The sequence below is a fragment of the Panthera tigris genome, chromosome A1 (genome assembly GCF_018350195.1).
Source record: "Panthera tigris isolate Pti1 chromosome A1, P.tigris_Pti1_mat1.1, whole genome shotgun sequence".
NCBI lineage: Eukaryota > Metazoa > Chordata > Mammalia > Carnivora > Felidae > Panthera > Panthera tigris.
Genome location: NC_056660.1, coordinates 107,330,770 through 107,358,361, shown reverse-complemented (window position 1 = coordinate 107,358,361; position 27,592 = coordinate 107,330,770). Strand labels below are relative to the sequence as shown.

The window sequence follows — 27,592 nt, the reverse complement described above, 5'->3', positions numbered from 1 at the left end:
AAAATTAAAATGATAAAAGATATCAGCTTGAACATAGACTAAAACAATTGAGGTGTTCCTTTATAAAAAGATTAAGATTAAGGAGCCATGGAGATAAATAACCTCAGAAACATGGATAGAGTACACATGGATTTCTTCAGTTTATCTCAAAGTATTAGAACTAGGTACTATCTTCAAACTTAAAAATATAATTTTAGGACAAGTACTTTACATAGTATCCCAATATGAAAAGTGTCTCCAGTTAATCAGAAGATATAAACTCTGCTAGTTTGGAGTTTCAAGAAAATTCTTACAATTCACTTTTTTAAAAATAAAATGTTACTCATGAAAGAAGTGTGTCTCTCAACACATGAAAACAAGTTGTATCTTTTTTGTTTTAAACAAAATTTTTAGAAATGTTTATTTATTTTTGAGAGAGAGGGAGAGAGAGAGAGCACAAGCGGGGAGTGGCAGAATCCGAAACAGGCTTCAGGCTCTGAGCTGTCTGTCAGTGCAGAGCCCGACAGGGGGCTGGAATCCACCAACGGCAAGATCATGACCTGAGCCGAAGTTGGAGGCTCAAGTGACTGAGTGACCCAGGCGCCCCACAAGTCGTATCTTTCATAGCCTTTGAATAAAATACGTCTTTAAGAAAAGCTCATTAATTTTTGAACCATCACTAATTTTCAAGCAATTGTTATCTGGCATGTGGATGTGGCAATGACAAGGCATAAGGTACTCTCAGGGCTGCCATGAACACTTTAATTACCAGTCACCAACACAGCCAGAAAATTGGAAAAAGGACTATATAATTTTATAGGCTCATCAGTTACTCTGTCATGTACCTCAGTAAACAAGGGAGTAACTTCCAGACTTAAAGGCTGAGTGCTAGAGCCCAGAAAATGTGGTTTTGTTAAAAATCAATATAACTGTAAAAAAAAAAAAAAAATTAATTCTTGAGCTTCAGTTAAACATGAAAGACTGAACACATGTCATTTCCACTGCTCTGTCCTGAAATTCACTAAAAAGGTAGTGAAAAGATTTAAAGAGACTCCTAAGCATAAAGTGAACTTGAGAAGGAATGATGGTGACCTATCTTTGGAAGCCAGAAAAAAGATTAGAGAACAAGAAAAACCCCGAAAGGAGGAAACGAGAAGCTGGCTGTTTTAGGCCTCAAAACAAAGGAAATTCTCAGAAATTAAGTGGTATCATAGGGGTGAGATTGGACTTGATACGGGAAGGTTGTTAGAGAATTTATATAAAGAAGCTGTTAACACAGATTCTGTTCTCCATCCCCAAAGAGGACTTGGAGAGATTAAATCAGGGAGACTGTATAGGAGGACTCCAGGAAAACTGAAAAACAGGATTAAGTGAAAGTCTATACACTGAACAATGAGATACATGGGGTCCATATTCCCATTCGTCTTCAGAAACACTAGCAGACATTTTAGATCTCCCAGACAAGATTTTAAAGCAGTTGTCTCTGAAGTCAACGATCAGCATAACTAGTAGGGGGCGGGGCGGGGGGGGGGGTGGACGGTGGTGACCTACAATAACCATCAAAATTGTGAAGACCATCAGTGAAGACCATCAACTCATAAACTGACACACAGGGCTCCCAGTCAGCTTTCTAGGGCCTCACCCTTAAACGTGAATACATCAAACGCTTCAGAAAAGCCTCCTACACGAAGCCAAGATGAAAATGAACTGGGACGATAGAAAAAGATATCATAAAGGGAACCAGGTAAATAATGATAATTATTTTTTTTAAAAGGGAAAAGAAAATACTAATTTACTTAAAAAAATAATGGTGAAGTTTGAAGGAAAACTGAAAAATCAAATAAAGAGGTCTTAGAAATTAAAAATCAGATATATGAAATGAAAAACTTAAGTAGAGTAAGAGGATGTGGTTAAGGCAATCTCCAGAAAGTAGAATAAAGATAGAAATAGAAAACAGGGGATGAAAAAAGAAAGCTTCAAAGGTCATTTCAGAATGCCCACAGATAAGTAGCAGAAATTCTAGAGAACAAAAAAGAGAGGGAAGGAAATGATCAAATAAATGATTCAGAAAATGGTCCAGAACTGAATAAGTGTCTTTATTACGAGTGCTTAATACATGGACCTAGAGGAAAGCAAAGCACATCATCAGGAAACTTCTCAATGATGGGGACAGAGAGAGTAGAACAGCAGCTTCCCAAGAGAAAAAAAAATAAATAAAACAGGGCACAAAAGTCAGGCATCAGGATGGCATTGCACTTCTCACTGGCAGAAACAACACAATAGTGAAACACCTTCAAATCCTGAAGGAAAATCACTTCCATCCTTAAGGACTCTTAGGTAAAAAATAAAGATATTTTTTGGATATATGAGGCATCAAAAATTCTATCTTCCATGTACTGTTTTCAAGATCCCAGAGAAAGTGCCCTAACAAAATTAGAGGGTAAGCCAGCAAATGAGTTTCCCATGTTCCTGAAACTAATTACCACCAACTTAGTGGTTTAAAACAATATAAATTTATTATCTTACAGTTCTGGAAGTCACAAGTCCTAAAATTAAGGTGTAGGGAGAGTTATGTTTCTGAAGAAGGCTGTAGGGGAAAATCTGTTGCCTTGTCTTTTCTAGCTTCTAGAAGCTGCCTGTTTTCCTTGGCTCATGGTTCGTTCCTTCCTCAATCTTCAAAGCCAGCAGCATAACATCTTCAATTCTCTCTTTGATTCTGATGCTTCCTTCTTTGACTTATAAAGACAATGGGCCTGCCTGGAAAATTCAGAATAATTTCCCCAGCTCAAGGTCCTTAAGCACATCTACAAAGTCTCTTTTACCATGTAAAGTAGCATATACACAGGTTCCGAAGGTTAAGATATGCACATCTTTGGGGGACCATTATTTGGACCACCACACCCAAGAGAAAGGAAGACATGAAATCTGAGATACACAGCTCCCCATTAAAAAAATAAGAAAATGGAGTCTCAGAATGATGAGAAATCAACCAATTCAGATTAGAACAAGAGAATGCAGGGCTCAAGGAGAAAGATATCCAAGAAAAATTTGAAATGGATAGACTACTTAATGCATTTGAATGTTTGAAAGGAGATTTATAGTTCTGAGGAAGAGTTTGGGAATGAATTAATGATGCATAGGTAGAAAACAAATTAAAATTTAAAACGGGTCAATCATTAACACTTAGGAAGACAAAAGGAAATGTAATGACAGTTAGCTACATGGCTCTTATCATTCCCCATCATAATATAAACACAGAGCCATTAACTCTAATGATCTAAGTGATAAGAGATCTAATGGATCTACATCGATTAAATGATCTAAACTGATCTAATTAAAACTGATGGTATAACTGGTTTTAAAAGATAGTGAGAGAGAGGACGTGGGAGGAGAAAATAAGAACATTAAAATATTAGTTTCAATAGAATACATCAATACATGACATAGAAAACTGAAAAATCTAGGAACTATGTAAATCTGTTATTTTGAAGCCTGAGAAAATAGCACAGATTGAAAGTGGTTGTCTCTGAGATGTAGAAACCGCGGGTGACGATGAGTTTAACAGAAGATAGTTCTTTTTCCTTGTAAGCTTTTTCGGAACTATTTGACTTTCTAAACTCTGTATATATGTAACTCGATAAAAATAAAATGGAAAAATAAATGTATTTTGCTTTGTTAAAGTCAGTGTAAATATATGACTTTGGATCTTTACCCTAAAAAAAGGAAGAGAGAGAGAAGGAAAAACTTTAGAGAGAAAAGAGACTTGGAAGTTGTTTTTCTCTCTTTAACTGGGGTTTAATAAGAGGATGCCTCACTTAGGTTTTGTTTGTTTGCTTGTTTGTTTTGTTTTGGCTTTGGAAGGATTCCATACTATTTTTAAATTTTTGATACATTTTGAAACCTTTATTTCTAACTGTTAATATTAATGAATAGAATGTGAACTATTCAATTCTCAGTTCTAATGTCACCTCCTCTGAGAAGCTTTCCCAGGCTCCCCATGTAAGACAGCATCACTCCGCAGTTAAAATCAAATCATCTGTCTTTTTTTCCCTCATAGCTCTGACCATTATCTCATACTTTCTTATGAATGGAAACTACAATAATGAGCAAGGCTACTCTAACCCCTGACATATCCCCATCTTTTATAAGATTGCTGGCCCTCAGTAAGACCCGATTAATATTTAACAAGATCTTCATATATTATTATGTAACTTACTTCTTTCCCCACCTCCTCTCCCAATTATTTCTAAAACTAGAACACTGGAAAATGTACTCATTTTAAACCTAACCCTGAGATCAAATCACATTTAACAGGCAGAGCTTCAGACTGGAAATTCTATTATCTGGTTTGGAATCCTGGGTTCTTCCTCCTTTGTTAGCTATGTAGACTGGAGATTAACCTTCTTTCTAGAACTTGGTTATCTCAACTGTAAAGTGGTGTTATTCATAACAGCTATGTTGTGACATTTCTTAAGGATTATTCACTTCATTTTTGATATAAGAGGAAAGATGAGTTATTCCTTCCCTCTCATTTGTCATACCGTTCTGAGGGAGGCCAAGTTCACACAGAGTTAAGAAGATGGTTTAGCAAACGGTGAGCAACTTCAGGGAACATAAATAGCCACAGTAGACCTTTTAAAAAATTCTGAAGTTCAGATAATGTTTTTTTCTGGTCATCCACATAATCTTGGTGTAATGTAGTTCAGGAAGAGATTCTCAGTCAAGTGGATCTTAAACAAGAGCTCAGTGAGAAGTAGGTCATCTTGACCTGAAGAGTTTATGCACAGTATGAGTCTGAAAACGAAAAACCCAAAAGGTAGCAAGAAAAAACCCAAAAGTGTCTAAAAAAGAGAATACCGTATCAAAGTAGAGAAAGTGAGTCTGAAAGGTAATTAACACAAGAAATGGAAACAAGAAATAGTGGGAAAGGAATGGTAATAGAGACTTACAAGAAAGAAATGATGACTTTATGAGGAATCTGATCTGGAAGGCATCAGAAAGATGAAGGAAAACAAAGGGGCTCAGTTTTACTAGATATAGCTGTTAAGTTGCAGTGGGCCACTGTCAGGTGACATGTGTTAATATAAGGACAAGGAAAGGGTCAACTGGCTCTTAAATGTCACCTCCATGGCATACTTGCTGCTCTTGAGAATAAAAGACAACAGGGTAGCTCTGATTAAAACAAAAAAATGTCCTGGGAATTTCCCTAATATCCCATGGCCGAAGCAAAGGAATGCTTTGAACTAGGAAACAAATAACTAGAGCCAATGAATTTTCTCAAAAGTAAAGTATCTAATTTCCTGCAAATATCCCTAGAGTCTGAGGCAAGAGAAAGACAACATTCTGTGCCCTTCCTATGATGTATCATCACAAATAACTAAATAATCCCCATCGGCAGAGCATAGTCTACAGATGTATGTCTTAAGGAAACAGCAGAGTTGAGGTATTTTCAGTAATTCAAGACACCACTGGCTCTGAAATTCCTCAAAGGTGATTGCATAGCTGGGATAAAATTACTTTTCATTTGTTTGTAGCCCATGGGCCAAAACACACACACACAAAACACTGTTACTTGAGTTGTTTCTGTTTCTCCAGAAAAAATTACATTGATTCTGCCATCGATAGAGTGGGACTTTAATAAGTTTTTGAGTTAGGCTTTAGTTCAGTGCCTTTTGGGGTTTGCCGCTATTAAAATAAGAATGCTATGAACATTCTGCTAGAGTTTAGTTGTCTTCACAAATAAGTATGAAGCAGGAGGATACAAGATGTTTTAGGGAGTTCAGCATTCACTCAAGATGTAAACACTTAGGAAACATTTGCCTTTTACAGGGTGTTACATAACAGGGAATTAATAGTAAGTAAGAAAAAAAAAAAGACTTTCCTTCGTGGAACATCCAATTCAGTGGGGAAAACAGACAAGTAAACAGGCAATTAGAGTTGGTAAGTACTAAAGGGAGGTTAGTACCAGGCAATGAGGTTTCTGCTCATCTGACCTTTGCCTCAGCAGCCCAATGACTCCCTCTACATCAAATACCACTGAGCACACAACTTACAAGGCAAGAGAGCTGAGCAACAGAGCACCAGCAGAAAAATAATTCAAGATGTATCTCCTACTGATAGTGGCTCAAAGTTATCAGCATTGAATATTAAGCAAATAGATTATAACAGTATTAGAAATTAGTAAGACAAGATTTATTTGGGTTCTTTTCAGGTATTGATACAAGAAAGGGATACTCAATAATAAACAGTGGGTATGACACACAGGGAGGACAGCAGAATGATGACAGCCTCTGCCTCACATCACCTCCCCCAGCCTCCCTTTGCCAAATGCCAACAATTACTGCTAGCATAATAGAGAATCAAAGGGAAATCTTACCCTAAGGAAGGAATTTGTAAATGTGATGGTAGAACTCTCTCCTTGATACCTCGCAAGTGTAAACACTGCGAAGCACAGATTCAGTCTACAAGTAAATTGTACCATGATGTTATATGTTTTGAAAATTTAATGCTTGGTTATTTATTATACCCTTCTGTTTTATATAGCACTTGTGTGTGTTTTGAAGACATGTATGACAATGCAACGTGATGAATTTTGGAGCCAGGCTTTGAGATGAAAAAGGAGATTTCTAGGCTTAGGTCTATAGACAATTCTGATATGGTTAGGGATAAATAATTATTTTATAATCTGAGTCATTTTACTGTCCTAGTGCAACAAGAGACAGACAAAAACCAAATTCATTTCTATAATGAAAGATACTTATCAATGGATTTTAAATGGGCTGGTAATCCAAGTTGATTTTCCCTTGCATGTAGTCTGGTACAAAGAGTTTTCAACTGCTATGATAGCTCCAGCAAAATTGAGACAACACTGAACCACAAATAACATCCATTTAACAAGTGAAGATGTTGATTATTTTAAATGGCAATTGGAATCCAAAAATAGACTAAAGCTTTAGTAAAAAGGCTTAGGAAACAACTTATTCAGTAATAGAACTTGCTTCCCAAAAAAGGAAAAATAACACAGTTGATGGGAACGTAAGAATAACAACGTGAAACTATAGTAAAAATGTTAGGGCAAAGATGCAGTATGAGAAATTGATAAGGTTTCATTCTCAAATAATGACTTATTGATGACATACCATATGAAGCAAGAGGTTTCGTGTAATAAATTAAAAAGCAACTTCTTCTCCGCCTACATTGATGAGTCAACATATTTCACCAATAAATTCAAGCTATAGCATTTGTATAGGCCTTTAGATTTGCATATGATGGTGAAATTCAAAAAAACATCATGTGTTGCAAAAAGAAGCCCTGATGGCGAAAAAAATTTTCTGGCATTAGATAATAGTGTGGTTGCAAAACCATATCAATATACTGAAAAATCACCGAATTATATAATATGAAATGGTAGGTTTTATGGTATGTGGATTATACCACACTAAAAAAAAAAAAAAAAAAAAGTGCCCCAAATAAGAAAGGTGAATATAAATGACGAAAAAATTTAAGACACAACTAAAATACCTTTCCCTATCCCTTACCCTTTACTCTCATAGCACTCTTCTTCTTCTTCTTTATTATGGCCTTCATCAAGGCTGACCTGTGTTAATAGTCAGCTTGGGATTTCTCCAGCTACATTTTAACATGCTCAAGGCATTTCTCTGTAAGATTTGTTTCTTTTGGCCAAGTATTACCTAGGAATGTTAACCAGTTTCTATTTTTGCCTGGGTGGCATTGTAATATCCTCACTATAGTAGTTAATGAATATTTAGGTAACAAGAATTTGGCCCAGACCAACCTATGCCCTGCCAGAAACATGAGGTTATGAGATGTGCTTTTCTAACCAAGTTCGGTTCTTTGGCCAAAGAAATTAACCGGATAGACCTAGTTCAATGAGTCACTGTGATGGTCAATTTTCTATGTCAACTTGACTGGACCATGGGGTGCCGAGATATTGTGTTAAACATTATTCTGGATGATTGTGAGAAAGTGTTTTGTATGAGATTAACATGTGAATCAGTAGACTGAGTAAAGCAGAATGCCCTCTCCAGAGTGAATGGGCCTCATCCAATTCATGGAAAGCCTGAACACAATAAAAAGGTTGAGTAAGAAAGAATTTTCGCTTTCTAATGGTCTTTACACTGGGACATTGCTCTTCTGCTTTCATATCTAGCCTTGGACTACAACTTACACTATGTGCTGTCCTGGTTCTCAGGCCTTTAGACTCAGACTAGAACTATACCATTGGCTCTCCTTGGTCTCCAGTTTGCTAATTGCAACTCTTGAGACTTAGCCTCTACAACCGCATGAGCCAATTCTTTATATTTCATCTCTTTATATATGTATATTATCTGATTGGTTCTATTTCTCTGAAGAACCTTAACTAATACAGTCACCCAAGGAGATTGAATCAGTCTCCACTAGAGTGATATGTGTGTAGATCAAGTCAAACTGATGGCCATGGTGTGCAGAGGGTGAGTTAAGAACCCAGGCCAGGCTAGATCTTTGTTTTCCTCCTTTCCCAGGTGTATCTAAATGTGGAGAATACTCCCAAACCGATGCAGATCCAATAAACATTTTAGTCTCCCAAGCCACTGATCTATTCTGAACACATGTGTCACCTCAGTTTGCTCCTGGGGTTATCCAAATTAATGGGTCATAACACTTGGGTATCCAATGGATTATTTCCCATATGAACAACCAGAAGTACAGTAACAATGACCAAAGGTAAGTTTTTCTTTCAAAGAATTTATCTGTTTTTTTCCCCTCCATACTCTTTATAGCCTTTGTCTCCCAAAGGAAGGCTTCTGCACCATCAAAGTTAAACATAAAGGCCTCATATGTCTGCTGTGTGCTAAATATGCCAACCTATACATTGCTTTTCAAATAAATTCCAGTTGTAAAAACAGATAATATAAGCACAATATATAAGATTACAGGCTATCTCAGAGCAGTGAGAGAATCAGTAGGAAGACAGCTCTAAAGCTTATTTGACGGGAAAAGTTCAACAGTTTGTTACGTAAATTTGGTTTTCTCCCTTCAGAAATCCCTCCATAACTTACCAGTGTTTCTGTGGCTCTGAACTTGAATACTTCCCTATTCACACTAGCAAGGCTGAGGTTTTCTTGTGCCAGAGTTGGGTTTAGGGAACACCCTAGCTTAGAAAGTCACAAGCTTGCAGCTCTCAACCAATGCAAGAGCAATCTTTCAAGAGTATTTTTTTATTCATTTTTCTGTCTGCCTTTGGACACTGTCCAGTGCCTTCAACTAATTGTCTGTAGTAATAATGTCCGGTTTTTAAAAAAATTGTTTGTGGAAGAAAATGCCCCAATTCTTTTTGCCATCATAACAAGAAATCCCATTTCTATTAAGTTTGGAATTCATTTGGAAGAATTCAGTTGCTAAATGTGTCCCTTAATTCTCCCCAATGACGACAGTATTAACACAGTTTTCTTCATCAGAAGAAGGATATAGCAGAAGGAAGCAAAGAAAAAGTGAAAGGGGACACTTTAGAATCTTTATCAAAAAGACTAAAAAATTCTTACGCAGTGACTCATCATCACTCAAAATATTTAACTAAGTCAAAGCAGTCCAAGGAGCTAGAGAATTAACTAATAAGGTTCCTAAACTTTTATCAACCTTTATGTCCTTCCCATATCGGCTGCATCTTTAAAATAATTTTTCCTTCTCTCCTTAGAGAAAGTAATTGTCAATCAGAGATTGAAGATTCCAAAGGACCTTTCTTAATCTCTGTAGGAAACATTTTTGCTGTTTGAAAAAGCTCAGAATATTCTGAGTTGCTCCAGTGAGGTGGCTTACTCCGCATCCTAAGCCTAGTTCATAATGATAGAGAAAAAGTTCTTAAGTCATTTCATCCAACAAGATTCAACAAAGAAAACAAAAGGAGAATAGACAGAAAAGACTGGGGGTCCTGCATTCAGGCTGCCTGTGTTCAAAATCTGCAGCATCTCTTTTTAGCTGACTGACTTTGAAATCACTAAAACTCCCCAAGCCTCAGCTTCTTCATTTATGAGCTGGAGGAAAAAAAAAAAAGTATGTATCTCGGAGAATTATGCTGAGGTTTAAATGAAATAATCTATTTAATGCACACACACTACATTGTCTCATGGCACAAAGTAATTGCTCAATAGTCATTAGCTATAATTATTAAGGAAAGCAAAAAAAGGGAGAAAGTTACCAGTACTCATCTCTCTTTCAGCAAGGCATTAGATCTGAAAAGACTAGAAGAAAGCATGTTGATGTGGAGCTACTGAGAGAGGGCCCAAGGAGAGAGGGCATCTGGTTCATTTATATAATTGCCTGCAGTCTCTCACTGCTACCTACCACTGTTGGATCTCTTCTGCTCTGATCACCAAAAACATTCGCAATATCTTCACAGTCCCAATGGGGGTTCAGCATCTAGCTTGGGAAACAATGACCTAGAAAATAAAATCAAAGGCACAGCAGCCTCAGTATTGAAAGCATTTCCCAAAGTCTGACATTTTACTTTTTGCCAATGTCATCTTTTTCATATTAACACTGACTAAACCTTGGCATACTAATCTTTTATCAGGGCATTTCTTAGATACTTTCCTGTCATTCTAATGCAGTGTAACAAGTCACTGTTTCCCTGGGCTGTTATAACTTGAATGAAGCATTTTATGAAACAACATGGTTTGTGGTACGCAAATACTTTAAGCGCATTTTCAAGGTTCAGATTAAGAAGTTTTAACACACTAAAAGCTTTGTAACTTTTCTTACACATACAAAGGAGAATTAAAATAATTCAATAAACAAATGCCATATTCGATTTTCAAAAAGTAATTCTAATTGTCAGGGTCCTATCTTTAACCTTCAATATGCAGATCAGCCCAAAGAAAGAATATTTTATACAGTAAGCCCTGGGAGCTCTCTCTCCAAATAAGTTTGTCACTACTTCAATGACTAAATATTTTGCAAAATGTGAACTAAAACACTGAATGTATAATGATAAAAATGTTAACCTAATTCTAATTTCTCAGCTCATAAATATTAGAGATTTGGCATTATCCCTAATTACTCCCAAACAGCAAAAACCTTTAGGAAACACAAATTAACAACAAAAGCCAAACATTACATTTGAATGAAAAAGGGGCTGTATAAACTTTATAGTATCATTTGTGTTGTATTATAAAAATTCCTAGTGGATTCTAGAAAGCTGGGAAGGTGGCAGAATAGGAGGACCCTAAGCTTGCATCCTCCCATGGATACAACTAGATAATACTGACATCAGTGTAAATAACCTGAAAAATAACCCAAAGACTGGGAGAACAAACTCCAAAACTAAAGGTAGAGAAAATGCCATAAAGAAGAAGGTAAGAATGATGGAGACATGGTTTGGGAGCAAAATAACAGGGATCAACAGCGGTCAGGACGGAGCTCGGATCACAGACAAGGGTGAGAAACAGACTATTACACCCAGGATCCCGTGGGGAAGATGAATCCCCATAACATTTGGCTTTCGAAGTGAAAGGGGTGAATGTCATGAGTTCCTACCAAGAGTAACTTAAAGCCTAGAATTTAAAAAATCAGCAGGCTTGGCTATGGAAGAGCTTGGAGGGCATTAGGAAACTGAGTCCTTGCCCTGAAACAGACAGTATTAAAACAGCCCATGCAGATGTAACATAGAACCAGCAGTTTGAAAAATGCCTAAGACACACTCAAGGGAGACTTATTTACTCATCTTAGAGTGTGGTCCAGAGAAACAGGATTCACAAGGAGAATTCCATGGGAACAAAGGAGATAGCTTGTGCCATTTCCTTCTTCTGCCCCTCAGCATAACACACACAGCCACTAGCTAGAACCATCACCATGCCAATGCTCGCTACCCAACTTGCTTACACTAAGCCCCAGCCTGTGCTTCGGCAGAACCGCCCTTCCCAGTCACACTTGCCTCAGTCCTGCTGCTACAGGGCCCCTCTCCCAGAAGACTGGTGCAAACCTTCAGCACCACATCTCCCCACCCATGCTTTTTTGCCAGGCCTTAGTTCTGAAGGTGGTGGTGGCAGGTCTCATTTTGCAGTCAGACCAGTGCACACCTTGTGAAAATATACCCGATCTGACTGGGAAGCAAACATTGCCCACAACAGGCAAAGAAAGCCTCTACAGATGAGTGGACTGAAGGAAAAAGAAGCCAGGACTCTACAGCAGGGCACATACAACAACACATATAGGAGACACTCCCTAAAGTGCCAGGTTCTGAGGTGCAGGTGACCTTGTACTGCAAGACACTACAGGACCCCTTCTTTATAATGCTATTACATTCAAGAGCAAGAGACATAACTGACTTTCCTAACACACAGAAACATACACAGAGACTTAGACAAAACAAGGACACAGAGGAATATGTCCTAAATGAAAGAACAGGAATAAACCACAGCAAGAGACCTAAGCCAAATGGATATAAGTAACATGCCTGATAGAAAATTTAAAGTAATGATCATAAACTACTCATTGGACCTGAGAGAAGAGGGGAGGACATCAATGAGACTCTAAATAAAGAGATAAAAAAACAACCACTCAGAGATGAAGAACACAATGAATGTAATAAAAAAAATACACTTGATGGAATAAATAGAAGGCTACAGGAAGCAGAGGAACAAATTAGTAACCTGGAAGACACAGTAGTGGAAAGTAACCAAGATGACCAAATGAGAGGAAAAAAACAAAACAAAACTGTGCAAATTGAGAATAGTCTTAGGGAGTTCAATGACTCCACCAAGTGTAAAAAAAAAATATTATTACAGAAATCCCAGAAGAAAAAGAGAAAAAAGGGTAAAGAAAATGTAGAAGAACAACAACAGCTGAAGAAACAACAGCTGAAAACTTCCTGAATTGGGAAGAAAACAGATATCCAGATCCAGGAGGCAAAAAGATTCCGCTCCAAAATCAAACCAAGGAAGTCCATATCAAGACACCTACTAATTAAAATGGCAAAAAGGAGTGATAAAAAAGAAAACATTTTAAAGCAGCAAGAAAAAAGTAGAGAGTGACATACAAGGAAAACCCTTTAAGGATATCAGTGGACTTTTCAGCAGAACTCTGCAGGCAAGAAGGGAGTGGCAAGATATATTTGAAGTACTAAAAGGGAAAACTCTGTATCTAAGAATAGTCTGTCTAGCATGGCTATCATTCAGAATAGGAGACATAAAATTTCTCACACAAAAGCTAAAGGAGTTCATGACAACTCAAGAAATATTAAAGGGGACACTTTGAGTGGAAAGGAAAGACCATAAGTGAGAGTATAAAAGTAAAAGAACCACAAAAGCAGTAAAAGTAAGTATTTTTGTAAAAATCAGTCAAGGGATTGATAAAAGCATATATAATATTACACCATATACCTACAACATGGTGGGGGGAGATGAGTAAATAATGGGTTCAAATTTAAGTGACCATCAACTTGATATAGACTGCTTTATGCAGATGTTACATATAAACCTAACGGTAAGCACAAACCAAAATCTAGTAATAGGCAAAGAATAAAGAGAAAGGAATCCAAGTGTATCACTAAAGAAACCCAAGAAACCCTGAAAAAGAGTAAGAGAAGAAAGGACCAGAGAAAAACTACAAAAACAACAGCAAAACAATAATAAAATGGCAATAAATACATACCTGTCAATAATTACTTTGAATGTAAATGGACTAAATGCTACAATTGATAAGTGACCGAGTGGACTAAAAAATGGATCCATCATATTTGCCTACTAGAGACTCATTTCAGACCTAATGATACATGCAGACTGAAAGTGAAGAGATGGAGAAACATTTTATCATGCACATGGATCTCAAAAGAAAGCCAGGGTAGCAATACTAATATTAGACAAAATAGACTTTAAAACATAGACTGTAATAAGAGACAAAGAAGGACATTATATAATAATAAAGGAGGCAATGCAAAAAGAAGACATAACTATTGTAAACATTTATGTATTCAGTATGAGAGCACCCAAATATATAAAACAATTAATAACAAATATAAAAATTAATTCAGTGTAATAATATCATTCAAACAGAAAGTCAACAAGGAAGCAGTGGCTTTGAATGCCACACTGGACCACATAGATTTAACAGATATATTCAGAATATTCCACCCTAAAAGAGCAGGATACACATTATTTTCAAGTGCACATGGTACACTCTCCAGAAGAGATCACATATTAGGCCACAAAACAAGTATCAACAAACTCAAAATGATCAAAGTCATTCCATGCATCTTTTCTCACCATAATGCTATATTAGAAATCAATGACAAGAAAAAAATCCAGAAAAAACACACATACATGGAGGCTAAATAACATGCTACTAAACAAAGGACAGGTCAACTGAGAAATCAAAGAAATGAAAGGCATCCAGATTGGTAAGGAAGAAGTAAAACTTTCACTATATGCCAATGACATGATACTCTATATAGAAAATCCACAAGACTCCACCAAAAAATTGCTAGAACTGATACATGAATTCAGTAAAACTGCAGGGTACAAAATCAACATACAGAAATCTGTTGCATTCCTATACACCAATAATGAAGCAGCAGAAAGTGAAATTAAGAAAACAATCCCGGGGTGCCTGGGTGGCTCAGTTGGTTAAGCATCTGACTTGGGCTCAGGTCATGATCTCACGGTTAGTGAATTCAATCCCTGCATTGGGCTCTGTCCTGACAGCTCAGAGCCTGGAGTCTGCTTCAGATTCTGTGTCTCCCTCTCCTCCTGCCCCTCCCCTGCTCACACTCTGTCTCTGTCTCTCTTTCAAAAATAAATAAACATTAAAAAAATTTAAAAAATGAAAACAATGCCATTTACAATTGCACCAAAAACAATAAAATATCTAGGAATAAACTTAACTGTAGCAGTGACAGACCTGTTCTCTGAAACACTTATGAAAGAAATTTAAGAGGACACAGAGAAATGGAAAGACATTCCATGCTCGTGGATTTGAAGAACAAATGTTATATACTACTGAAGCAACTACAGATTTGATGCAATCCCTATCAAAATACCAATAGCATTTTTCACAGAACTAGAATAATTTTAAATTTGTATGGAACCTCAAAAGACCCTGAACAGCCATACAGTTCTTGAAATAGAAAAACAAAACAAAAGGTATCATAATTCCAGACCTCAAGTTAAACTACAAATCTGTAATCACCAAAACAGTATAGTGTTTACATAAAGATAGACACATAGATCAATAGAACAGAGTAGAAAGCCCAGAAATAAACCCACATTTATTCAGTCAATCAGTCTTTGACAAAGGAGGAAGTAATATCCAATAGGAAAAAGACCACCTCTTCAAAAAACAGTGTTGGAAAAACAGGACAGCAACATGTGAAGGAATGAAACTGGACCAATTTCTTACACCATACTCTAAAGGAAACTCAAAATCAATTAGAGACTTAAATGTGAGACCTGAAACCAATACCTTCTCTCCTAGAAGAGAGCACAGACAGCAATTTCTCTGACATTGGCTATAGCAACGTTTTTTTAGATAGGTCCCCTGAGGAAAAGGAAATAAAAGTGAATAAATAAACTATTGGGACTACATTAAAATAAAAGGCTTCTGCACAGCAAAGCAAACAATCAACAAAACTAAAAGGCAACTACTGAATGGAAGAAGACATTCACAAATGACATATCTATATATATTTTGGATACTAATACATAAAGTATCCAAAATATATGAAGAAATGATACAACTTAACACCAAAAATAAAATAATCCAATAAAAAAATGGACAGAAGACCTGAAAAGACATTTCGCCAAAGAGGACATCCAGATGGCCAACAGACACATGAAAAGATGCTCAGCATCACTCACCATCAGGGAAATTCAAGTCAAAATTAGGATGAAATATCACTTCACACCTGTCAGAATGGCTAAAATCAAAAACACACAAAACAACAGGTGTTGATGAGGATGTGGGAAAAAAGGGGCACTCATGCACTGCTGGTGGGAATGCAAACTGGTGAGGTCACTCTGGAAAACACATGGAGGTTCCTTAAAATATCATAAATAGAACTACCCCATGATCTAGTAATTTCACTACTGGGTATTTACCCCAAAATACAAAAACACTAATTCAAAGGGGTACATGCACCCCTATGTTTATTGCAGCATTATTTACATTAGCCAAATTACAGAAGCAGCCTAAGTGTCTATCGATAGATAAATGGATAAAGATGTGCTTATATCGAATGGAATATTATTCACTCATAAGACAAAATTAAGTCTTGACATTTGCAAGGACATGGATGGAGCTATACGGCATAGTAACATTAAGCTAATTATATCAGTAAGAGAAAGACAAATACCATATGAGTTTACTCATATGTGGATTTAAGAAACAAAACAAATGAGCAAAGGAAAAGAAGAGAGAGAGACAAATGAAGAAAGAGGCTTAGCTACAGGGAATAAAATGATAGTTACCAGAGAGGAGGTGGGTGAGGGGGATGGGTGGAATAGGTGATGGGAATTAAAAGTACACTTATCATGAAGAACACTGAGTACTGTATACTGTTGGATCACTGTCTTGTATGTGTGAAACTAACATAGCACTCCATGTCAACTATACAGGAGTTACAAAAAAGAAAACGTTAAAAAAAAAAAAGCGTTCCTAGCAAAACTGGAAATCCTGTGTTACAGATACATTTCCCCCAATTTCATTAAAGCTGTTCTATCTTTGTTATAAACCTCAAAACTTTTCAAATAAAGTCAAATACAGAAAGCACATAAAACTATAGATGTTTAAAATTTATTGTTTAACATTTACATAATGTGTACTATGTGCCAGGCCGTGTTCTAAGTGCTTTTAAATACTAACTCATTTAATACTCCTAACAACCCCATAAGGTAGATACCATTTTTATCATACCCATTTAGAGATGAACAGACACAAAGATGAAGATGAGGCACAAAGAGTTTAATTAAAGTTAATTCCAAATAAGAAACCAAATGCAGGGGTGCCTGGGTGGCTTAGATATGTAAGTGTCCAACTTCAGCTCATGGTCTCACGGTCCATGAGTCGGAGCCTCACGTCAGGCTCTGTGCTGACAGCTCAGAGCCTGGAGCCTACTTCAGATTCTGTGTCTTCCTCTCTCTCTGCCCCTCCCCCAGGGCTCATGCTCTGTCCCTCTCTCAAAAATCATTTAAAAAAATTTTTTTCAAAAACCTAATGCAATAGAAGAGTTATGTAAAAGGAATGAGAACACTGTGCTCACTCCAACCTCCCACTCCAACGTGAGCTGGGGGCCTTAAGTAGCTGCCTAACACTTGAAACTTTTTTGAAGTGAAATGTTTCTAAGGGATGAATATCTTCTAGATAAAGTCAAATTTCTTCACGTGTTTATTTTCATTCCTAAGGAAGAGAATTCCCTAATAAGTACAAAATTTCAAACCAATTATTCTCTAAATTTAAAAGTTGTCTTGGTCTGATTTAGCACCTACTTCCATGGTTTCAATTCTGTTCTGCTTTTACTTACCACCAGTAAATGCTTTGGCCTCTTACTACTTTATAAAGCAGAAGAGGGTCTTTTGTGACTTTAGAGGAGGAAATAAATCACGCATGTGTGCACGTATGTATGTATGTATTGTGGTAATAACCACCCTTTTAGTGTTTGATTTCATTAATTTGACTATTTTAGATACTTCATATATAAGTGTAATCATGCAGAATTTGTCCTTATGTTCCTGTTTTATTTTACTTAGCATAATGTTCTCAAGGTCCAACCATGTGGAATGGCAGGTATTATGGGCTGGAGAGAGGGGAAAAGGGGAGTTATTAGTCAGCAGTCCTAAACTTCAGTTAATGAAATGAATAAACTCTAGAGATCTACTATACAACCTTGACTAGAGCGAACAATAATGTATTGTACACTTAAAATCTGTGGTGAGTACATGTCACATTAAGTGTTCTTAACACAATAAAATTGTTTAAAAGAGGTAGAGAGAATGCATTAGAAGGACTGTATAACCTCAACCAAGGCTGAACCATCCACACTACCTGTTGGAACTATTGGCACTTGTAACTTACTTAGAACATACAAACACACATACATTTTTTAAACTTGGGCATAGAGGGCTATACATGACTGACTGTCATATTGTTATGCAAGAATCCTCTCTTGCTTTAACCTATTTATCTCTTTTATTTCATCCTTTCATTATTTTCTCTCATCGTTCAGCCACCAAAGACATGATTTCTCATGCATTTAACATGTATAAATACATGGGTTCTTTTTAAAAATTTTTTTTCAATATTTATTTATTTATTTATTTATTTATTTATTGAGAGAGAGAGAGAGAGAGAGAGAGAGAGAGAGAGAGAGAGAGAGAACGAGCATGAGTGGGGCAGGGGCAGAGAGAGAGGGAGACACAGAATCTGAAGCAGGCTCCAGGCTCTGAGCTGTCAGCACAGAACCCAAAGCTGGGCTCAAACTTGTGAACCGCAAGATTATGACCTGAGTTGAAGTTGGACGCTTAACCAACTGAGCCACTCAGGCCTGCTAAATACATGGGTTCTTATAAAACCTAAGTTGTTTTGAGTGTATGTATTTCTAATGTGCACAGATGGTACTGTATTATTATTAACTCTTATTTTTTACCTTTAGCATTAAGATTTAAAATTAGCTCATATTGTTTTATACATAGTCTATTACTTCTAAAGGTAAAAATGGATTCCATGATGTGGATACTTTATATTTGACTTACCCATCCATAGAAAAAGACATTTGAATCATTTCAGTTTTCCTGTCATCACAAACAACACAGTGATGGACATCCTCACAAATTTCTGGAATAAGGATGACCCAGGAACCTGCTAATATTTATTCTTGTTTCAAAATGAGTTAAATTACTTGAGCAAAATTACTGAGTCATAGGGGAGATGTGCACTTCATTTGACCAGGTCCGATGGTTCTCTATGATGGCTAGAGAATGGCCAGGATGACTATCTTCACACTTTCACAGGCATTGCATGGAACTTCTATGTACATATAGACACTCCATCTCTTATCTTAGCAGTATTCCCACCCTAGAGTCTTAGTTCTGGGCTATTATAGCTATATTCTTAATCACTCTGTCTCTGTCCTGTTGGATTGCATTACAGGAGAGGAACACTGAGCTTAAGATATTCACTATTTTTTATAGTAAGAGGAAGGAGCCCTGCTCTTTGTCTAGGAGGGATATCACTACATCTGTCATGGTTACTTGTAACAAGCATAACCTTGAGAAATGATCACAGTAAAGAGTGGTTAGAGTCTTGCATTTTGATTTCCCCAGCCAAGAACATGCGGGAACACTTAGGGTCCCTGGCAGTTGTGTCTTCCAACAAGTACATTTTTCCACATCTGTAAATTTAGTAAATTATAGCAAGTATGAACTTGGTCCACAAACTCAGGTATGCCAGAAATGGAACATTTATGTTCCTCTTTGCATCAACTTGATTCTATTCTAACCTCCATGACATTGTGAAAGCAGGAAATACAACCATGGCCATGCTTGGAAGAAAAAAAACAAATATTCAATAAATTACCTTTTCCAAAGTGTTGTTATTGTTGTTATCATCATCATTATCATTATCTTCCTATTTCAAATGGTTATTTTAGTAGTTTTGATATGGATAAAAGTCCAACATAAAATTTTACGCCAGTCCTCCCCGCTTCCTAATCTCATGATACTGCTCTCTTTAATCTAGCTCATACTCACTCACATACTGCTTAGAAATGCTTAAGATTCATCAATATTTAAAAGTCAGTGGGAAATAAAGTTTACTGGTTTTTTTGGTGCTAATTCTGTTAGCCAGAATTTTTTCACAAAGCTAAAGGATAACTCTTGCAAAACTCCTTGCTGGTATTCTCCGTACAGATGGCGAACAATGAAGCTCCAAAAACCGTGGCTCCTGCGTAATCTTTGTAAAAGATAGTTATTGTTGTCAAACATAAAGCCAAAGGAAAGAAATGAATGCTAGGAAAGCAATATGAACGAAACAGGTGCCTAAAAAAATAGGGACATGTTTGCAATACACACAAAGCATTTCAAGGCATTATGCAAGATACATTGTTGAGCTTTTCTCAGGCTTCATCACTCAGCATCCACTCCTTCACCTCACTTGTTACTGGAGGAATGACCAGACAGTAAGAACTTTGCTTATAAATGAGGTAACTAAATTGAAAACTGTCTTATTCAAGAATATTATCTTTCAAGCAAATTCTGTTGTTCTTGGTCCCTTATACCAGTCACACCATATGTGCTATAATACATCAGAATTAGTCCTCCATTCTGAGGGGGCTACAAAAAGAGAACTCTAGAATTTGGTAGTCATCTATCAATAAAATGTCACAAATTGGAACCACTGTTAAATTTCATCTACTTATTCTTGCTGGTTAAACAGCCATGCATGCCACTCCTGGCATTCAGATCTCTCAAGAAAGTCTAAGAACAAGTTTTAATGTCTTCTAATGATCTTCAAATGAGGCAGGTAACACTGCAAAGCTGTGAAATTATCCAATTTCCTCTTGTAAGAGCAAAATCTTAATTCTCCAAATTTTGAAACATAAATGTCATTGTTTTCCAATCTTTCTACTCTTGAATAAGTTGTAAATATTTATGTAACTACTGTAAGGAAAAACAGCTATTCTTCCTCCCCCTAACTGAACATGCACTAAGAGAAATCATTGAACTATTACAAAGATTTTCAATTTGGAACTTACAAGGTCAATTGTCAAGCAAAGTTGTTAAAATGTAGTCTGAGTTTGTCCCCCCCATATTTTGTTTTTTAATGTCTTTTCAGTTCTACTCATTGTGATACAGGGAAACCCTAATGAGAATGCAAATCTCATTTTACCTCTTAGTTGTTATGTAAACTAAGGCTTTGGTTTTCCCTTCTGTAATTACTTTTTTTGGCTCAAATCCTTACCTGACACCTGGGAAACACTCTGCCCTATAAAATCTGTCATAATACACCAGGACACAATTAGCTTGTAAACAGAAACCTTTAATGATATTGATTTTACCATATATCCTCATGATCATATCCTTTGGAAGACTGCAGAGATTTTCAAAATCTGAATCCTGCCCTCCCTGGGCAAGGAAAAGCTCAAATAAAGAATCTAAACTCACACTTAAATGACCTAAAAAAAAAAAAAAAAAAGAAACAAACAAAGCTCAAAGTTAATAGAAAGAAGGAAATAACACAAATCAAAGTAGAAATAAATGGAAAAGAAACAAGCAAACAAAAACGCACAAAAGATTAATACAACTCAGGGCTGGTTCTTTGAAAATGTAAGCACAACTGACAAAACTTGAACAAGATTCATCAAGAAAAAAAGGAAAGAGGGCTCTATCAGAAATTAAAAAGAAGTTACAACTGATACTACAAAAATAAAAAGGGTCATAAAACGCTACTATGTACAATTGCATGCCAACAAATTGGACAACCTAGAAGAAATAAACAAATTCCTAGAAACATACAATCTTCCAACACTGAATTAGGAGGAAATAAAAGATGTGAACAGGGCTACAACTAGCAATGAAACTTAATCAGGAATCAAAAAACTCCTAGCAAACAAAAGTCCAGAACCAGATGGTTTCACAAGTGAATTCTCTACCAAAAATTAAAAGAGTGAATACATATCCTTTTCAAACTATTCCAAAAAAATGAAGGGAACACTTTGAAACTCATTTTATGAGGTAGCATTAGCCTCATACCTAAACCAAAGACATTACAAAAACAGAAAATCACAGGCCAATATCCATGGATGAACACAGATGTAGAGATTTCCAACAAAATATCAACAAACTGAATTCAACACTGTGTTAAAAGGATCATAATCATTATGAAGCAGGATTTATTCAGGGATGTAAGGATGGTTCATTATCTACAAATCAATCAACATGATACACTACATTAACAAAACAAAGGATAATAATCATATGATCAACTCAATAGATGCAGAAAAATCATTTGACAAAATTCAACACCCATTTATGATAAAAATGTCAACAAAGTGGGTATGTACAAAGGAAACGTACCTCAAAATAATAAAGGTCATATATGACAAAGCTATAGCTAACATACTCAATGGTGAAAAGCTAAAAGCGTCTCCTCTAAGATCAGGAACAAGACAAGGATGCCAACTCTTGTCACTTTTATTTAACATAGCATTGGAAGCCCTAGCCATAGCAATCAGATAAGAAAAGAAAAACCCAAAAAACAAAACAGGACCCAAATTGGAAAAGAAGAAGTAAAACTTAACTATTTTCACGTGACATGATAATATTTATAGAAAGCCCTAAAGCCTTCACCCCAAAACTACTAGAAGTAATAAATGACTTCAGTAAAGTTTCAGGACACAAAATCAATATACAGAAATTTGTTGTTGCTTCTATATACTAATAATAACAGAAAAGAAATTAAAAAACAATTTACAGTTGCATCAAAAAGCATAAAATACCTAAGAATAAATTAACCAAGTAGGTGAAAGACCTGTACTCTGAAAAGTCTGAGACAATGAGGAAAGAAACGGAAGATGACACAAATAAATGGAAAGATATACTGTGCTCATGAATTGGAATAATAAATATGGTTAAAGTGTCCATACCACTCAAACCCATCTACATATTCAATTTAATCATTATAAAAATGCAAATGGCATTTTTCATAGAACAGATAATACAAAAATTTGTATGGAACCACAAAGACACCAAATAGCCAAAGCAACCTTGTGAATAATAACAAAGCTGGAGGCATCACAATTGCAGATTTCAAGATATACAATAAAGCATTAATTATCAAAACAGAATGGTACTGGCACAAAAACAGACTCATATATTAATGGAATGGAATGGAGAGCCCAGAAGTAAATCCATGCTTATATGGTCAACTATAATATGACAAAGGAGGCAAGAGTACACAATGGGTGAAAAGACAGTCTCTATGATAAATGGTGTTAGGAAAACTGGACAGCTAAATGCAAAAGAGTAAAATGGACTGCTATCCTACACCATACACAAAAATAAGCTCAAAATGGATTCAACACTAAAGACCTGAAACCATAAACTCCTAGAAGAACACACAGACAGTAAGCTCTGCGACACTGGTCTTAGACATAGTTTTTTGGAGACAGCTCAGGCAATGATAAGAAAAGCAAAAAAGAAAGGGGAATACATCAAATTAGAAAATGTTTGCAAAGTGACGAGAACTATGAATGAGACAAAAAGTCAACCTGCTGAATGAAAGAAGATATTCATAAATGATATATCTGATAAGGGGTAAACACCCAAACTATATGAAGAACTGAAGAATATTTATATACAACTTGATATCACCCAAACAAAATCAAAACAATCTCATTAAAAAGTGGGCAGAGGAACTAAATAGTTCCTCTTTCACAAAGAAGACATACAGATGTCCAAGAAGCACATGAAAAGATGCTTGATATCACTAACCATCAAAAAATGCAAATCAAATCCACAGTGAACCATCAACTCACACATGTCAGAATGGATGTTATCCGAAAGACAAGAAACAACAAGTATTGGGCAAGGAGGTAGAGAAAAGGAAATCTTCATGTACTGTTGGTGGGAATGTATACTGATGTAGCTACTAAGGAAATATTAGAGAAGTTCCTCAAAAAATAAAAAAATAGAACTATTTTATGATCCAGCAATTCCACTTCTAGGTATTTATCCAAAGAAAATGAAAACACTAATTCAAAAAAATATATATACTCCTACGTTCATCATGGCATTATTTAGAATAGCCAAGATATACAAGCAGCCAACATGTCCAATGATGGGTAAAGCAAATTTCGTGTATACACACACACACAAACACACACAGAGGAATATTATTCAGCAATAAAATCTTGTCATCTGTGATAACATGGATGGATCTATAGGTTATTAGTCTAAGTGAAATCAGATTGAGAAAGACAAATACCGTATGATTTTACTTACACGTGGAACTTAAAAAACAAATGAAAAAACAAAACAACACAGAAAGAGACTCACAGATAGAGAGATCTAGCTGATGACTGGCAGAGGGGAAAGGGATGGGAGAATATTTAAAACAGGTAAGTGGATTAAGACTTATGGTCTTCTAGTTATAAAATAAATAAGACATAGGGATGTAATATACAGCACAGGGAATACTATACAACTTTGTAAGGTGACACACTATAACTAGCTAGACTTATTGTGTTGACCACTTCATAATGTATATAAATACTGAGTCACTGTATTCTACACCTGAACCTGAAGAAAAAAAAAAGAGCAGAACACTGAATGGAAGTCTCTGATGGCATTTTTCCTAGTTAACAACCAAACTGGTTACCACATTTCAACAATGTTTGTATAAAAGGCTAATGGCCCAAAATACATGAAGACAATAAAAGATGTGTCTTATTTGCTTTATCAAAAATTTTCTAAGAGGGGAGGAGCCAAGATGGCAGAACAGCATGGAAGCTTTTTGTGTGTCTCGCGTCCATGAAATACAGCCAGACCAACACTAAACCATCCTACACACCTAGAAAACTGATTGGAGGATTAACACAACAATCTGCACAAACTGAACCACAGAATTCAGCAGGTACACGTCGTGGAGAGCTGAACTTGGGGAGCGAGAAGCCACGAAAGGTAGGGAACCCCTTTTGTGGACAGAGAGAAGACGGAGACTGGGGGGGAGCACACGGGAAAAGCACTCCTCCCCAAAAGCAGCTGGAGAGAAAGTGGAAAACTGGAAACAGCCCCAGGGACTAAACCAAAAAGGGAGAAAGGAGAGGGTTTAAATCCCATTAAGACTGTAAACAAGGGGAATGCAAAGGCTGCAACTCCGCGGTGCTCTGGTGGGAAAGACAAATCCCCAGGAACAGACTGGGGTCTGGGAAGTTCTTGGGCCACACGGGGAAAAGTGGTTCCACTGCTGGAAGGACATTTGGTAGAGACTGTTGGAGCCACCTGGTCCCAACAGACCCCAGAAGGTGGCCACATTCGCTGGTGCTGGGGCAAGGTCGTTGAGGGTGAAGCCTGGTGACAGATACGTGTTGTGATTTTCCATAATCCCTGGAACGCTGCTGATACACTGTCTCGCGAACTTTTTCTGGGGTGGGCTGGCACCTGGCCACAGTCTCGGGGCACCGGCAACAGCAGGGTCCAGTGGGCGTTCCTGGGTGCAGCTGACATTCAGCCACTGCTGATTCAGCCATTGCTTGGTGAGACCCTCCTGCAGTGGGGCGGAGCGGGTCAAAGCCACAGCCCTTAGGAAGAAAGGGGCTGGGGAACAGCCACATCTGAGACAGAACTTGGGAGAGAGGTACTGCCTGGGGCCTGGTCACAGAGAGTGAAAAGCAGGGAGTGGACGAGAGCTGAAGACAGAGGACTGGTGCACGATTGCTGATCTGGGAGAACAGACTGGGTAGCTGGGTGGCACCATTCTCACTGCTCCCACACATGCACATGCGCACCTATAAGCACTGCAACAATCCACCCCAGAAGGATAGCAGTGCCATCTAGTGGAGAGCAGAGCTGTTACACCGAGCCCAACCCAACTGGGCCAACTTCACTCTTCAAGAACACAAGCCTCACCGCTGGCTTAATTTATGGACTGTAAAGAGCTACAAAGACTGACCTCTAGGGGAAAACGAAGCAATTTCAGACCTACTTCAATCTGTTAGCAGGTTCATCTATTCAATTTGTTTTTGTTTTTTTCTTTTTCTTTTTTCTCTTTTACAATTCTTTTCTTTTTCTTGAATACAGAAAGAAAAAAATTCATTTTAATTTTCAATTTTTATTAAAAATATCTGTCTTTAATTTTTATTACTATATTTTCTACTTTTATGTAAATTTTTTCAAATTCTACTTTACTTCCATCATTTTATTTTAGTCTACTTCAGTGTACTCACCTTTTCAAATTTTCAAACAATTTCCTTTTTTTCTTTCTTTTTCATTTCCTTTCTTTTTCTTGAATGCAGAAAGAGAAAAACTTCATTTTTACTTTCAATTTACTTTAAAAATATTTTTATTTAATTTTTATTACTATATTTTTTGCTTTTGTGTAAATTTTTTCAAATTCTATCTTACTCCCATCATTTTATTTTAGTCTACTACAGTGTATTCACTTTTTCAAATTTTCAAACGATTTCTTTTTTCCATTTTTTATTTTTCATATCTTTTTTCTTAAATACAGAAAATGAAAAAATTCATATTTATTTTTAATTTTTATTAAAAATATTTTCCTTTAAATTTTTTTCTACTATATTCTTTACTTTTGTATATATTTTTCCAAATTATACTTTACCCCATCATCTCATTTTAGTCTACTTCAGTGTATTCATTTTTTCAAATTCTCAAACGATTTCCTTCCCCCCACCTTTTTTTTTTCCTTCTAATCTGTCAAAACACTTTCAACACCCAGACCAAAACACACCTAGGATCTAGTATCATCTATTCGATTTTTGTGTGTGTGTATTTTTAATTTTAAATTTTTTTTAATTTTAGTTTTTTTAATTTCAATTTTTCTACCTCATTAATTCCTTTTCTCCCTTCAAAATGACAAAATGAAGGAATTCACCCCAAAAGAAAGAGCATGAAGAAACGACAGCCAGGGATTTAACCAACAAAGATACAAGCAAGATGTCTGAACCAGAATTTAGAATCATGATAATAATACTAGCTGGAGTCAAAAATAGATTAGAATCCCTTTCTGCAGAGATAAAAGAAGTAAAAAATAGCCAGAATGAAATTAAAAGTGCTATAACTGAGCTGCAATCACAGATGGATGCAGCAGTGGCAAGGATGGATGAGGCAGAACAGAGAATCAGTGATATAGAGGACAAACTTATAGAGAATAGCGAAGCAGAAAAAAAGAGGGAGATTAAGGCAAAAGAGCACGATTTAAGAATTAGAGAAATCAGTGACCCATTAAAAGGAACAACATCAGGATTACAGGGGTCCCAGAGGAGGAAGAGAGAGAAATAGGGGTAGAAGGGATATGTGAGCAAATCATAGCAGAAAACTTTCCTAACCTGGGGAAACACACAGACATCAAAATCCACAAAGCACAGAGAACCCCCTAGATTCAGCAAAAACCGACCATCAACAAGGCATATCATAGTCAAATTCACAAAATATGCAGGCAAAGAGAGAATCATGAAAGCAGCAAGGGAAAAAAGTCCCTAACCCACAAGGGAAGACAGACCTATCCACAGAAACTTGGCAGGCCAGAAAGGAGTGGCCGGATATATTCAGTGTGCTGAATCAGAAAAAATATGCAGCCAAGAATTCTTTATCCAGCAAGGCTGTCATTCAAAATAGAAGGAGAGATAAAAAGTTTCCCAGACAAAAATTAAAGGACTTTGTGACCACTAAACCATCTCTCCAAGAAATTTTAAGGGGGACTCTCTGAGGGGAGAAAAGATGATTTTACACACACACACACACACACACACACACACACACACACACACCAAAAGCAACAAAGAGTAGAAAGGACCAGAGAACACCACCAGAAACTCCAACTCTACAGGCATCATAATGGCAATAAATTCATATCTTTCAGTACTCACTCTAAACATCAATGGACTCAATGA

The 27,592-nt window shown here is 36.5% G+C and overlaps 1 long non-coding RNA gene across 1 annotated transcript in view; it reads right to left on the bottom strand.

The window, feature by feature from the left end:
• The window catches only part of LOC122231274, a 332,297-nt gene that overhangs the window by 6,926 nt on the left and 297,779 nt on the right, over positions 1-27,592 (bottom strand). Inside the window, exon 3 of the long non-coding RNA XR_006208464.1 lies at positions 10,321-10,415. This is a non-coding gene — a long non-coding RNA (uncharacterized LOC122231274). The remainder of the gene's footprint in view (positions 1-10,320; positions 10,416-27,592) is intronic.